The following is a 16363-nucleotide window of genomic DNA, read 5'->3' as shown; positions in this document are numbered from 1 at the left end:
TAATCTCTCTTTTGTTTATTCTTTCTTCTTATTAGCCATAGGGTAGTCAGAAACAATTCAGTCCATTTAAATGTAGATATTTCCTTGAATATTTTGAGCTATGTTAAAAGTAGAAAGTGCTTTGGGATAAATAGATGCAAAATATAAAGATAACTATCCATTTACTCCTCCATGAGTGTTTTCAATGACTATCAATTAGTTATTAGGAGCTGCTCAATATGCAAGAGATACAACAGTAATGGAACAAATTTGTTCTGCCATTGAGGATTGTTTTAGTTTCCTAGGCTGCAGTATTAGTTACGGTTCTCTAGAGAAACAGAATCAACATGGCACATCCACAAATATAAAATTTATAAAACTGTCTCACATAACCATGGGAACACAGAGTTCAAAATCTGCAGGGCATGCTGTGATGCCAATAACTCCAATGGGGTTTCTGGACAAACTCCACAGGAGAGGCTCACTGCTGAAGCAGGAAGAGAGCCAGTCTCTTTTGAATCCTCCTTAAAGGGCTTCCAGTGAATAGATTAAGCATCACTCTATGTGAAGACATGCCCCTTGGCTGATTACAAATGGAATCAGCTGCGAATACAGCTGACATGATCATGATTTAATTATATGAAATGTCCTCATCACAACAGACAGGCCAGCACTTGCCCAACCAGACAAACATGTACCACCACTTGGCCAAGTTGACAAATGAACCTGACCATGACAGCTGCACAAAGCACATAAGATGAAATTGGTTGGCTTAAACAATGGAAATTTATATGCTTACAGTTTTGAGGCCATGAAAATATCCAAATTAAAGTCATCATCAATGTGATGCTTCCTTCCTGAAGACCAAATATTGGTACTCCTTGACTTCTCTGCCACAAGGCAAGACACTTGGCAGCACCTCTTATTCTCTTCCTTCTTCTCTGGGTTCTATTTCAGCTTTCTCTTCATGTCTTTCTCTCTCTCTATCCTTTCCCTTTATAAAGGACTTTAGTAATAAGATTGAGACCCATCCTGAATGAGGTGCATCACATCTGATCTGAAGTAGCCTTATCACATGGTCCTACTTACAATAAGTTTACACAAATAAAAATGGATTGTGTTGCATATGGACCTGATAAAAAGACAGTTAACATAATAAACAAGAGTAAGTAAAGACAATAGGTGTGGAGGAAAAAGAACAAAGTCCAAACAGGGTAAGAAGGATAGGGGATATTGGTGGAGTTGGACCTGCAAATGTAGATACATCATTGACAGTGATCTTGTTGAAAAATTGACAATTGAAAGGGGTTTAATATTGATGAGTGTGAGCCACACATTATTGGGTGAAATACTGTTGTCTGAATAGGGTACAGACAAATTTGAATCTTTAATTTTGGGACATGGTAGGAATTTTTGAGAAGTGGTGAGAAAGTCAGCAAGGCTGAAGCAAAGTAAATGTGGAAACAAGTGTTAGATATGAGGCTGCTTATTAATAGAGGGCCAAGTAATAAGGAACTATAGGGCATTATATGGACTGTGACTTTAGAATACAATGGAAGATCCTATATGGTTGTTGCTTGTTTTCTTAAGTGCATGGTCTGGGAATTGAACCCAGGTTTCCCACATGGAAGATGAGTATCCTACCACTGAACCACCCAGAAACCCTCCAATATAATTTTTTCGTTTGTTTATACTCTTATCTTGTATTTTATTTCTCATAAGTAATGGCCAAGGAAATAAAAAAAAGAATGGTAGCAGTTTATTATTTCAAGGTAACCAATTCAAATGCTCATTGACCTTCAGGGGAACCTCTCTCATTACTCCCAGGAGTACAGTCATTCTTTTATGTTTCCTGAACCCAAAATAATAATAATTATTACCAAACACACTGAAAAACAGTAAGTTTTTTTTTTGCATGGGCAGGCACTTTGAATCCAACCCAGGACTCCAGCTTGGCAGCCAAGAATTCTAATTGCTGAGCCACCGTGGCCCACCCAAAAAATGAGTAGGTTTTATTATTGTTCACCCATAGCTGAAAAATTCTAAAAACAATAGATTTTCTTCTATGTATGGAATCCACCAACTCAACCTGGCATATAACTACTAAAACACCAATAATTATGATTCTTCCACTGGGGTCATGCCTTTTCTGGAGGTTGTTTGGTGGAATGCAAAGGGATATTGCTAACAACATAGTGAATATGCTCCATCTTCCTAGAGAACAATATTTGCTTGATGCTAAGTAATCACTTCTTTATTTTACAAAAATTTCTAATGAAAGCTTTTTCACCAAATGAAATATATACAAAGTACAAATATATAAAGAAAAATTCTAAGTAAACTCTATTGGGCATAGTAAGCAGTAGTTGACTGATGTAAATTCTCCTTCTGTGCATGCCCTAAGGTTGAGTGTATACCCAGGGAAAAGAGAAACATAAACTTTCATGTGCTTGGAACATCATGCCATCCTGCCTTTGAATCTCTAATTTCAAGACTGGGCATCTTCCCAGGACACAGAAGAATCTGCAAAGGAGTCAGGAGTCACCAGGGCTGGGCCAATCTTGCCTGCCCTCTTCACAGGGATAAAATATTTGGAAGGAGAATACTTGGTATTTTATGTGCTTGAAGTCCAGCTCTTTAAATCTAAACTTTTCTGGCTTTTCAGTCTTTATGGTTGTGATGCATTTCAACAAAGTAAGACTTCCACTTGTGTTAATGAAGCTTTCAGATTTCATAGCACCTTCATTTTTAGCTCACAGCAATCAGCAATATGTCTTTCCAAACAGCCTCCTGCCTCCTACTCTGGTTTCTGAATAGTCTGGTTCTTTTCCTTCTCTACATATTCTTCTAGCCACCGATGCCACTTGAGCCAACATTGAGAACAGAGATCTTGGTCCTCAAAATACGGGCAGCCAGGAAATCTGTCTTTATAGACCACCACAATTAAGGCACACTTAATATGAAAGTTGTAATTGGCACCATAGTTTATGGCACCAACTTGCAGTGGGTTGTCAAATGTATCTCAGAGAGAAAGCTTTGGTTTTTCTGATGTCTTCCAATTGATCACACACAGCTTGCCTTGATACTCAGCCACAAAGCCCAGCATACTTGCATACTTTAGGGTCTCATGCTGTGCAACGCATTCAAGAGCTCACACCCCAGTGATATCTTTCAAAACATGCTGGACACTTTTAATGTAGCCAGATTCGAGAAGGTTTTCATCTCTCTCTTTTCAAGTCCCCTGGTATTGAAAGCGATTCCTGCTTTCCAAAGCTTCATGGAACTATTTTCCTTGTAAAAATGCATTTGAAGTATAATCTGCCAAGCCATCTTCTCCCAGTTCTACAATCATCTGCTGCTTCCAGCTCCTCACATAACAGATCTATTGTCAGGCCACTTTCTTTTGAAGGACCTAGATCACACTGGGTACCACATTCTATATAAAAGGATTTTCAAAGGATTTGAAGGGTTGCTTATCTTTGATTTTACACATCTCTCTGGATTGAAGAGAGCAAGCCAGCTCCATGGAACTCTGGTTGATCACCTTGCTTTGGGGGGCTTACACTTACTCACTGGCCCATAGACTAAAGCATATTCTATAAAAAGTTATTCCAGGGCCTGAGCATGATCTCTGGAGGACAATATACTAAATCAGAGTACTTTTCTTGGTTCACTTCTTCATAAGAGTTCACTTTTTTCTTCCTGTCACATGAAAAGGTAGCAGAGGAGGGTGTATGGTTTTGGAATTTCTGCGGCTGTATTAACTGCTCACAGGTCCTGGATGGGGCAGAGTTCCCCGGGTTGAGCTTTTTTCATGGCAGCAGTGGAGTGTTCCATGGAGAGTTGCACGGTCAGATGATTTGGTGTGCTTCTAACCACACCAAGTGGCTTTGAATCCCTTCCAGAGTCTTTTGAGGGAACGGATACTGTTGCACTGCCATGGGTTTTGGAAAAAACATTTTGGAACTTCTGGAGAAGATGGCCGCTTAGTAAGACATGCGGGTCTTAGTTCCTCCTCCAGAACAGCTACTAGAGAAGTAGAAATGATTCAGAAAAGCTCCCAGAGCCACGAAAGAGACCAAGAAGACAGTGTACCCCATTCTGGAACAGCTGATTGGCTGGGAAAACCCACTCCAGTGAGATCGCCAAGGGGCGTGGGCTTCCCTGGGCCAGGGCAGCAGGTGGCTGGAGTCCCTCCCTCCCTCCTTCCTGGGCTGGCTGGGAGAATTGGATAGCCGGTCCCCTCAAGCCATTGTGGCTGGCACCCCCCCACCCCACACACGGCCCCCCGGACCAGCTGGGAGAACTGGATCGGAGATCCCCAAGCCGTGGATAATGGTGACCGGGTCCCTTCCAATCATGTGGCTTCCCGGTCTGGCTGGGAATGGTGGATAGACACTTCCCCAAGCTGTGGAGGTTGATGCCCCCCCACCATGCTTGGCGCCCTGGGTCAGCTGGGAAATTTGGACAGGCGTCCCACCAAGCCACGGAGGCCGGCAACCCTCCCCATGCGCAGATCCCCGGGCTGGCTGGGAGATTCGGATAGGCAATCTCCCAAGCCACTTCAGCTGACGACCCCGCCCTCGACTGAGAGTTTTCAAAAGTTAAAGGACCCACAGCACCTTTTACTGGTGAGACCCACAGATAGATGAGCAACAAGAGGGCCACCTACTAGGAAGGATAGCAAAAACAGAGCCCAGAGATTTCACAGAAAAATCTTTCAACCTGCGGATCTTACACCCAGGGAAATCTGATTAAATGCCAAGATGCCAGCAGAAGATAATGGATCACGCTCATAAAATTGAAAATATGGCCCTGTCAAAGGGACAAACCAATAGTTCAAATGAGATACAGGGGCTGAGAAAACTAATGCTGAATATATAAACAGAAATGGGAAACCACTTCAAAAACCAAATCGATAAATTGAGGGAGGACATTAAGAAGTCATGAGCTGAACAAAAAGAAGATATAGGAAAACTGAAAAAAACAAATCACAGAACTTATGGGAGTGAAGAACAAAGTAGAAAATCTGGAAAAAACAATGGATACCTGCAATGATAGATTTAAAGAGACAGAATATAGAATTAGTGAATTGGAGGATGGAACATCTGAATTCCAAAAAGAAACATAAACTATGGGGAAAAGAATGGAAAAATTTGAACAGGGGATCAGGGAACTGAATGACAATATGAAGCACACAAATATACATGTTGTGCATGTCCCAGAAGGGGAAGAGAAGGGAAAAGGAGGAGAAAAACTAATGGAAGAAATTATCACTGAAAATTTCCCAACTCTTATGAAAGACCTAAAATTACAGATCCAAGAAGTGCAGCGCACCCCAAAGAGATTAGACCCAAATAGGCATTCCCCAAACACTTACTAGTTAGAATGTCAGAGGTCAGAGAGAAAGAGAGGATCTTGAAAGCAGCAAGAGAAAAAGAATCCATCGCTAACAAGGGAGACCCAATAAGACTATGTATAGTTTTCCCAGCAGAAACTATGGAAGCTAGAAGACAATGGGATGATATATTTAAATGACAAAAAGAGAAAAACTGTCAACCAAGACACCTATATCCAGAAAAATTATCCTTCAAAAATGAGGGAGAAATTAAAACATTCTCAGACAAAAAGTCACTGAGAGAATTTGTGAGCAAGAGATCAGTTATGCAAGAAATGCTAAAGGGAGCACTAGAGTCAGATACGAAAAGACAGAAGAGAGAGGTATGGAGAAGAGTGCAGAAAGAAGGAAAATCAGATATGATATATATAATACAAAAGGCAAAATGTCAGAGGAAAATATTATCCAAAGTGTAATAACACTAAATGTTAATGGACTGAATTCCCCAATCAAAAGACATAGACTGGCAGAATGGATTAAAAAACAGGATCCTTCTATATGCTGCCTACAGGAAACACATCTTAGACCCAAAGATAAACATCGGTTGAAAGTAAAAGGTTGGGAAAAGATATTTCATGCAAATAACAACCAGAAAAAGCAGGAGTAGCTATACGAATATCCAACAAATTAGCCTTCAAATGTAAAACAGTTAAAAGAGACAAAGAAGGACACTATATACTAATAAAAGGAACAATTAAACAAGAAGACATAACAATCATAAATATTTATGTACCCAACCAGAATGCCCCAAAATGTGTGAGGAATACACTGCAAACACTGAAAAGGGAAATAGACACATCTACCATAATAGTTGGAGACTTCAATTCACCACTCTCATCAATGGACAGAACATATAGAGAGGATAAATAAAGGAATAGAGAATCTGAATATTACTGTAAATGGTCTAGACTTAACACACATTTATAGGACATTACATCCAACAACAGCAGGATACACCTTTTTCTCAAATGCTCATGGATCATTCTCAAAGATAGACCATATACCTGGTGACAAAGCAAGTCTTAACAAATTTAAAAAGATTGAAATCATGCACAACACTTTCTCGGATCATAAAGGAATGAAGTTGGAAATCAATAATAGGAAGAGTGCCAGATAATTCACAAATACATGGAGGCTCAACAACACACTCTTAAACAACCAGTGGGTCAAGGAAGAAATTACAAGATAACTTAGTAAATATCTCGAGGTGAATGAAAATAAAAACACAACATATCAAAATCTATGGGATGCAGCAAAGGCAGTGCTAAGAGGGAAATTTATTGCCCTAAATGCCTATATCAGAAAAGAAGAAAGGGAAAAAATTTTGTAATTAACTCTCCACTTGGAAGAACTGGAGAAAGAACAGCAAACTAACTCCAAAGCAAGCAAAAGGAAAGAAATAACAAAGATTAGAGCAGAAATAAATGAAACTGAAAACATGAAAACAATAAAGAAAATCAATAAGACCAGAAGGTGGTTCTATGAGAAAATCAATAAGATTGATCGGCCATTAGCAAGGATGACAAATAGAAGAAGAGAGAGGATGCAAATAAATAAGATCAGAAATGGAAGAGGAGACATAACCACTGACCTCACAGAAATAAAGGAGGTAATAACATGACACTATGAACAACTTTACACTAATAAATACAACAATTTAGAGGAAATGGACGGGAGCCTGGAAAGACATGAACAACCAGCTTTGACTCAAGAAGAAATAGATGAATGCAACAAACCAATCACAAGTAAAGAAATTGAATCAGTGATTCAAAAGCTTCCTAAAAAGAAAAGTCCAGGACCAGAGCGCTTCACATGTGAATTCTACCAATCATTCCAGAAAGAATTAGTACCAACTGTCCTCAAACTCTTCAAAAAATCGAAGCAGAGGGAAAGCTACCTAATTCATTCTATGAAGCCAACATCACCCTCATACCAAAACCAGGCAAAGATATTACAAAAAAAGAAAACTACAGGACAATCTCTCTAATGAATATAGATGGAAAAATCCTTAACAAAATTCTGGCAAATCGTATCCAACAACACATTAAAAGAATTATACATCATGACCAAGTAGGATTCATCCCAGGTATGCAAGGATGCTTCAACATAAGAAAATCAATTAATGTAATACACCATATCAACAAATCATGCAGAAAAATCACATGATCATCTCAATGGATGCAGAGAAGGCATTTGATAAGATTCAACATCCTTTCCTGTTGAAAACACTTCAAAAGATAGGAACACAAGGGAATTTCCTTAAAATGATAGAGGGAATATATGAAAAACCCACAGCAAATATCATCCTCAATGGGGAAAAATTGAAAACTTTCCCCTTAAGGTCAGGAACAAGACAAGGATGTCCATTATCACAACTGTTATTCAACATCGTGCTGGAGGTTCTAGCCAGAGCAATTAGACAAGAAAAAGAAATACAAGACATCAAAATTGGAAAGGAAGAAGTAAAACTATCACTATTTGCAGACTATATGATACTATATGTCTAAAACCTGGAAAAATCCAGAACAAAACTACTAGAGCCAGTAAATGAGTACAGCAAAGTAGCAGGTTACAAGATCAACATTCAAAAATCTGTAGCATTTCTATACACTAGTAATGAACAAGCTGAGGGGGAAATCAAGAAACGAATCCCATTTACAATTGCAACTAAAAGAATAAAATACCTAGGAATAAATTTAACTAAAGAGACAAAAGACCTATACAAAGAAAATTACAAAAAACTGTTAAAAGAAATCACAGAAGACCTAAATATGGAAGGGTATATCGTGTTCATGGATTGGAATACTAAATATAGTTAAGATGTCAATCCTGCCTAAATTGATTTACAGATTCAATGCAATACCAATCAAAATCCCAACAACTTATTTTTCAGAAATAGAAAAACCAATAAGCAAATTTATCTGGAAGGGCAGGGTGCCCCGAATTGCTAAAAGTGTCTTGAGGAAAAGAAACGATTCTGGAGTTCTCATGCTGCCAGACTTTAAGACATATTATGAAGTCACAATGGACAAAAGAGCATGGTATTGGCATAAAGATAGATATATCAACCAATGTCATTGAATAGGTGCTCAGATATACACCCTCTCATCTATGGACATTTGATCTTTGATAAGGCATTCAAGCCAACTCACCTGGGACAGAACAGTCTCTTCAATAAATGGTGCCTAGAGAACTGGATATCCATATGCAAAAGAATGAAAGAAGACCCATATCTCACACCCTACACAAAAGTTAACTCAAAATGGATCAAAGATCTAAACATTAGGTCTAAGACCATAAAACAGATAGAGGAAAATGTAGGGAAATATTTTATGCAACTTACAATTGGAAATGTTTTTATGGACCTTAAACCTAAAGCAAGAGCACTGAAGAAAGAAAGAAACAAATGGGAGATCCTCAAAATTAAGCACCTTTGTGCATCAAAGAACTTCATTAAGAAAGTAGAAAGACAGCCTACACAATTGGAGACAATATTTGGAAATGACATATCAGATAAAGCTCTAGTTTCCAGAACTTAAAAAGAGGTTGTCCGACTCAACAACAAAAAGACAGCCAACCCAATTACAAAATGGGAAAAAGACTTGAACAGACACCTATCAGAAGAGGAAATACAAATGGCCAAAAGGCTCATGAAGAGATGCTGAATGTCCCTGGCCATTAGAGGAATGCAAATCAAAACCACAATGAGATATCATCTCACACCCACCAGAATGGCCATTTTCAACAAAACAGAAAATGACAAGTGCTGGAGAGGATGCAGAGAAAGAGTCACACTTATCCACTGTTGGTGGGAATGTCAAATGGTGCAACCGATGTGGAAGGCAGTTTGGCGGTTCCTCAAAAAACTGAATATAGAATTGCCATATGTCCCAGCAATACCATTGCTAGGTATCTACTCAAAGGGCTTAAGGGAAAAGACACAAATGGATATTTGCACACAAATGTTTATAGCAGCATTATTTGCAATTGCAAAGAGATGGAAACAGCCAAAATGTCCATCAACAAATGAGTGGCTAAACAAACTGTGGTATATCCATACAATGGAATATTATGCAACTTTAAGACAGAATAAATTTATGAAACATGTAATAACATGGATGGACCTAGAGAACATTATGCTGAGTGAGTCTAACCAAAAACTAAAGGGCAAATACTGTATGGTCCCACTGATGTGTACCGACATTTGAGAATAAACTTGGAATATGTCATTGGTAACAGAGACCTACAGAACTTAGAAACAGGGTAAGATAATGGGTAATTGGAGCTGAAGGGATACAGACTGTGCAACAGGACTAGATACAAAAACTCAAAAATGGACAGCACAAAAATACTACCTTATTGTAAAGTAATCATGTTAAAACACTAAATGAAGCTGCATCTGAGCTGTAGACTTTTTTTGTTTGTTTGTTTGTTTGATTGTGCCTTTTTTTGCTATTATTATTGTTTGTATTTTTTTCTCTATATTAACATTCTATATCTTTTTTGTAGTTTTGCTAGTTCTTTTCGTAAATCAATGCAAATGTACTAAGAAATGATGATCATGCATCTATGTGATGATGTTAAGAATTACTGTTTGCATGTGTAGAATGGAATGATTTCTAAATGTTGTGTTAATTTCTTTTTTTTTCTTTAATTAATAAAAAAAGGAAACGTAGCAGAGAAACCCACAGAAGGTGCTGATTCTACGGAAAACCCTTTTGAATTTCTAAGCTTCGTTCCTAATGATCTGACAACCCTTCATCTTTAATGGTCACCTCTCTCCATTTGACTTGCAACGTCCAGGACCTTTTATTTTTTTGGCTTTCTGAGAACAAGCCAAGCAGGGATGCAGAGCCTTGCTTGATTCCTTAGGAGTGAGGAATCACTCAAGAGTGAGAATTTCATAAGTCTTGCACTTGCAAATAGAGCTCCTATAGGGTTTTTCTCTTCTTGTTCTGTTTTTTTTGCATGGGCAGGCACCAGGAATAGAACTTGGGTCTCCAGTATTCATAGAGTTTTGTTTCCTTGTTTGTTTTTATTAATTGGGCAGGCACTGGGAAACGAACCTGGGTCTCTGGCATGGCAGGTGAGAACTCTGCCTCTGAGTCACCATTACCATCCTATAAGGTTTTAAGTACAGGAGTGATATTACCTGACTTTTCCTAAGCACCACAGGCTATAGACAGTAGGGACACAAGGTTATAGACCATTAGAAAATTATTGCAATATCCTTGTCAAAAATAATGATATTTAGAACCAGTTGGTAGCAGAGGAAGGGTGAGAAGTGGTCAGAGTCAGGAGATGTTATGAAAATAATTATACCCTGATTACCTGGGAAACTGAGGAGCTGGTAGGAAGGGAAAAAGTTGGATTATGCCAAATTTTGGTGTTCAGAAATTGAAAGGGTAGAATTTTATTAACTGATCTGTGAAATGAGCAGATAGATTAATATTTGGAAGTGAATGGTCACAATTCATTTTTAAACATGCTGAATTTGATATATTTATTACTTAACATAGGAAAAATAAGCATTTCCAACTTGTGGAATTTTTTACCTAAGGATCATAATCAGGATTCCATGGGAAGATTTTGGGCATTTGCAAACCATCTACAATTTTGTGTGTTTGTACAGATGTGCATTTTTGTGGGAGAACTTTTGCATTTATAAAGTTTTAAAAGAGGTCCATGATTCCAAATAGTTAAGAATCATTAAATATTTGATCATAAAGAAGTCACAATATTCAGGGGTTAGAGAATATATATATATGAAGCTCAAATTAATGATTTTTAGAGAAATGACTTTAAGAATACAAATTTTGAAGTAAGCAGATTGCTGTTGTCTTCAGTACATTGTGTCTCTCATTTCAAACAAGATTGTGATAATTTCCCATGTATCCAAAAATACACATGTATAAAAGCATTGTTAATCTAGTCTCCCAAACCACATTTTCACAGTTAAGTTTATCTGTCCTTACACTTATGATGGCTTCTGTAAAAAAGTTTGACAAATTGTAGTCATAGAATGTGAGTGCTGTTAAAAATATCAACTCAATTTTTCATATGGGTGAACTGTACTCCAGGGGAGAAAGAGGAAGATGGTAAAATAATGCAATGGATTAATTTTGCAGCTGGGTCCTGATCATAGGATTCTGCTATCAATGGTCAATGCTGCTGTCTCAACTTATATGAGAGCACGTGGCAAAATTATTAAACTTTAAAAGTTTAGTAAGATCTTGAATGGCAGCCCCATTTGGGTTTAGAAATGTGGCCATATTTTTTCTTCCTCAGGCTTAGCTTTTATAAATGTAAGGTCTAATTCCTCTGATTCAGAATAAAAATACTTGTATTTAAGTATAAATTTATTTCAGATAACAATCTACAAATTTCATCCATATTTTCCTTAATTCTCCATTTATCTTATAACAGAGATATTTTTCTTTCCTTTTCAGAAATGAAGACTCTTAGATTGTCAGTTTGTTAAAACTCAGTTCCAAAATTGCCATCGTGTAGGAGTCATGGCACTGGGGTCCAGCCTCCACTAGTGGCCAAAATTTGGCTGCTGGGAATCCAGAGCTCATGCTCCTGTGGAGGGCACCCAACAGATTGAAGCAATGGCCATTCCTTTAACTTTTCTTGCTAAGGGAACCACTATACTTACCAGATAGATTTGGTGTGAAGGAAACTTCCTGTAGGTGACAGCAGATCCTGGCTAAGATACCTTTCAGAAAACACTGTAACACACTGTAAGTATATAAGTAACATCGTGATTACTTGTTTCATTACATCAGCCAAGGCAGGAATGTTGTACCTTTGAATAACTGATGATGATTTTGAATGTTCTCAAGCATTTTATTTTTTGACTGGGATAAAGAAGAGGTGCGAGAGCACTGACAGCACCTCCATATGCCATGGATAATGAGTGCTCAAGTGTCTTGGCTGCACTGCTCAAGCATCATTTTGAGAATAAGGGGCTTAGAAAAAGTGATGGAGATTCAAATCCCAGTGGATGAACTAAAGAAATCATGGCCAGAAACCATGGTTGAAAGATTGGAGTTATTGGCAGCCCAAATAAAAATCTTGTTGATTCATCTGTCACCTTTAAAAGGACCAGAAGAAGCCTTGCTCAAAGCCATGAGTATGAAGAATTTCACGCTGACCATCATCAACAATGCATTTTGTGTTGTCTATATTATTGTGTCACCTCTCTGTGGTGGATTTATGCAGCCAAGCTGTGTGAAGAAATAAGAAAGAAAAAATCATTTGTCAAGAATATGAAACAGTAAGGAGTTGAAAGCAATCCATGTGGTTCAAATCTTTCACTACTGACAGTATCTGCCTCTTGTCACTTTCTTTTTCTTAAGGAACCTTCTTCTATGCCTCCAGATTTATCTTTTGCTTATAGACCAATTGATTCCAATGCACCTGAGATTTAAACATTTGTTGCAGGAGTAGCCTTAAAAAAGCTGTTTTCTTGTATCATTGATTTAACTAATGTCTGCTTAGAGAAACATTTTGCATTTCATTTGCACAATGCTGTCACCAAGGTGAAAACTACAAATTTTATGAGCTGTGTACTAAGGAACTTTGCATGTGAATGCAAATGTTTGCAAGAGATAGTCCTGCTTATATCTTACCTTAATGGGTGTTTCAAAACAATAAAAATGGAGAATAGTTGTTGTTTGGGGAATTGTAATCAAATTGTTATTGCTGCTTATTTTTAGTATCCATGACAGATTAACTATTATAAACATTTCATTTCAGTCAAATGGGGAATATTCTTCTAGTCCATTAGAAGCACACACAGTTATCCTTGTTCCCCTAGTGTTTACTCTCGAGAATGAAGTTCAATGTGCTGATCATTCACAATAGAGTTAATAGCTTGCATCCTATTTCTGCATTAAAATTGATTTGAGAAGAGGATGGAATAGAAGATAATAGAATAGCTAACAGAGGAGGTGTAGAGGGAAATTTGCTCTAGCTCACCAAATATAAAGCCAAGAACTACATTGGATGTGCTAGCATTTTAGTTGTATAAGGAGAGGTGCTGTGGGGAATTCTTTCCATTCTGGGCAAAACCCAAAATGAACAGAGTCAACAGTCAAATCCTGGGTTTGGATCCATCTGTTGTTGAATAACAATTTGAGTATCCTTTGTAGGCTAATAAATTTTTTACTCTCCCTAATTTGGAGAATTCTTTTGTGGAACTTTAGAGTAGACAGTATGATGTATCAAACCAATTTAAAATAGTGCCACATTCATTTAATTGCAGTAAGATAACTGGACTAAAATCATACTGCTTAGGCCACTCCACCACCTGTTATCTAATATATATATTTGATGTGTATCTGAAAGAAGGATATCTGATGCCCTAGATCTTATGATATTTATCTGTAAATAAGTACTTCTTAATGGAAAAGATATTATATTTGACTATTTTCAAACAAAAGAATAAATTTGTCTATAGAACGTGGTCACCTGTTTAGATTAGTTATTTGCCTTGTACATATGTGTCTCTCATAATTTGGCCCACAGTCCCAGTTCTCCCATATAAACCTCTAGAATCTTGCTACCTGATTCATTTATTTGAAATATATCCTAGGCCCAGTAGAACTTTTTTAAAGTAGGTAATGCATGTAACAAACAATGTTCCAGTCCATTTTATCAAAACAAGTGCTTTCTAATTGCTTCAGCATTTCCTGTTGGAAAACATGTCTGCTCTAGCCAAAAATTTAGCACTTCTGAATAATAGTTTTCAAATAGTTTTAATCCAAAGAAAAAGGCTTAAAGCTCATTTCCCTTTCATAGACACACCTGGATAAAATTAATTTTCATGTTTTAGAGACCAATTACTTAACTATTCTTTTACCTACTTATGTATATAGATTGACAGATTATTTCCATGTTATTTGAATCATCCTGAAGTCTCAGAAATAAATAAAATAATACAAGAAACCATTGGAATATGTGGTAACATCTATTTGCTTTTATCTTTGTAAGCTGTCTACTAATGTAGTGGAGTGTATTTAAAAAACACTGCAGCAGAAATACAGCTGTAGCTTTTGGAAAACTGCTTTACCTTTGCTTGGAGCATAAACTATAAAATCATTGCTATTCTGAGATGGTTAGAAGAAAAGCCATTTACTTCCACTTGACAGTTCATAAATGGTATATAAGTATAATAGTTCAATCTGTAAAAGAGAAAATGAGAATAATACAAATGGTTTTGGAATCATTGTAAGATTTATATGTTTTAAGTTACTTGCATTGAATCATGTATTTCATAGGTGAGAAAGGAGTGCAAACTGAGAAATGTCAATTCCAAAGATAATACAGTATTTGTTGGGAGAGAAAATAAATTAGGAAGTTATGAGAAAATGTCATAATAGAACAGCGAAATGGAGACAAGATTGTGACTCTTTTCCTTAATCTTATATTTTGGCTTTCCTTAATATAAAAATAGTAGATTTCCTTTGGTACATGAGAGAACAAACACATTTACTTTACTATGAGACTCCAGCAATATACTTTCTCCATCCCCCCAAGTTAAAGACTCAAAGGCAAAATTATAACAGCTGTAAGAGAGAAAAAATATATGTAAATGATGGATAGATAGATTGCACAATGCTTTAAGCCTAAGGGAACATTCTAACTGACAGTCTCTGTTGCATGAAGCAGTGATTTATAATGAACAAGGTTTTATGAATTTATATATTTTTGCCTATTTAGTTTTATATGACATTTATAATTTGAAATGTAGACTATTTCAATGTAATGCATATTGCCTAAACATAACAGCATTTTAGAACATAAATCTTGAGGTTGCACTAAACTAAAATTTTCTATTATTGATTTTGAAGTATAGATAAAAGTTTGCTGAAGAACAAAATAAGGAAGGAGAGCAGGGCCAGAGCAAAAAGCACATGGCAAGGACAAAATTATGGACCACATAATATACTCTTGAAATTTTAATTAGCCAAATTTGAAAAAAGCATGTAATCACCTTTTGTAAGATGAAATTACTTGAGTATATTGTTTCCATGGAGCTGTGAACCACTCATTCAAAAATGAGTCTCCATTTAACAGGACTCCTGAAAAGAACTGACACAAGGAAACTTCTGAGAGAAAACTCAGACACAGCCATTTGGAGATGCTAAGTAGAGAAGATGCAACTTGTCTGTCCCAGAGAAGTTAAGTGAGGAACCACTGATAATGCAGAATGACTGGAATTAGAAGATGAGAGCAGCAATACACCAAGTAGGATCAGCAGATGTCAGCTGCATGCCTTTACAGCTGGCAGACAAAGCCCAGACACCACCAGTCTTCTTTTAGTGTCATGGGATCTTTCTCTGGATACCTTAATTCAGATATTTTCTTGGCCTTCGAACTGTAAACTTTAACTTCATATATCTCCCTTAGAAAGGCCAATCCATTGCTGGTATATTGCCCTCCAGCAGTATTAGCAAACTGAAACATTATTTGATAAGGTTCAAAAAGTTTTGTTTAGATGCCATGATACCCAATTCATATATGTATTTAGTTATAATGATTTTTCACGTTATTTGTTGAGGTTTGATGACATCAAATTAATATATAATATATACACATGTGCATTGCACATATGTTCCTTTATATATACATTTGAAGATTAACATATATATAGACCTCATGAACCTTTAATGTGCTGATTTTTCCCATTTTCCCTTTTCATCTATTCCTACATTTTCCCATTCTGCTTTCTAATTCAGAATATTAACTTGTATGTACATTACTACATTTAGAGAAGGTAGGGAGGAATAAAAATGAAAGAAAGCCTAAGTTCTGAGTACTTAATTCGAGTAACAAAAATGATACTGAGAGTCATTTATACCTGTTTCCCAAAGATTCAGTTTTGGACCTTCTGTCCTCAGTAGAAAATCTCTATAGTTCTGGTGACTCCTCTTCACTATTGATCCTCCGGGCCTAGATGTAGCCACATTCTGTAGCAAA

At 36.9% G+C, this 16363-nt stretch overlaps 2 pseudogenes; one reads left to right on the top strand and one right to left on the bottom strand.

Annotated features, from left to right (window-relative positions):
• Positions 1–2776: 2776 nt before the first annotated feature.
• Positions 2777–11880, bottom strand: LOC143672501 (mitochondrial genome maintenance exonuclease 1-like; annotated as a pseudogene).
• Positions 11881–11988: 108 nt separating this feature from the next.
• On the top strand, positions 11989–12622 carry LOC143672643 (vesicle-associated membrane protein 7-like; annotated as a pseudogene).
• The last annotated feature ends 3741 nt before the right edge of the window (positions 12623–16363 follow it).

This window comes from Tamandua tetradactyla, chromosome Y, assembly GCF_023851605.1.
Source record: "Tamandua tetradactyla isolate mTamTet1 chromosome Y, mTamTet1.pri, whole genome shotgun sequence".
Classification (NCBI taxonomy): domain Eukaryota; kingdom Metazoa; phylum Chordata; class Mammalia; order Pilosa; family Myrmecophagidae; genus Tamandua; species Tamandua tetradactyla.
The sequence above is the reverse complement of the archived record's forward strand: the minus strand, read 5'-3'. Positions and strand labels throughout refer to the sequence as shown.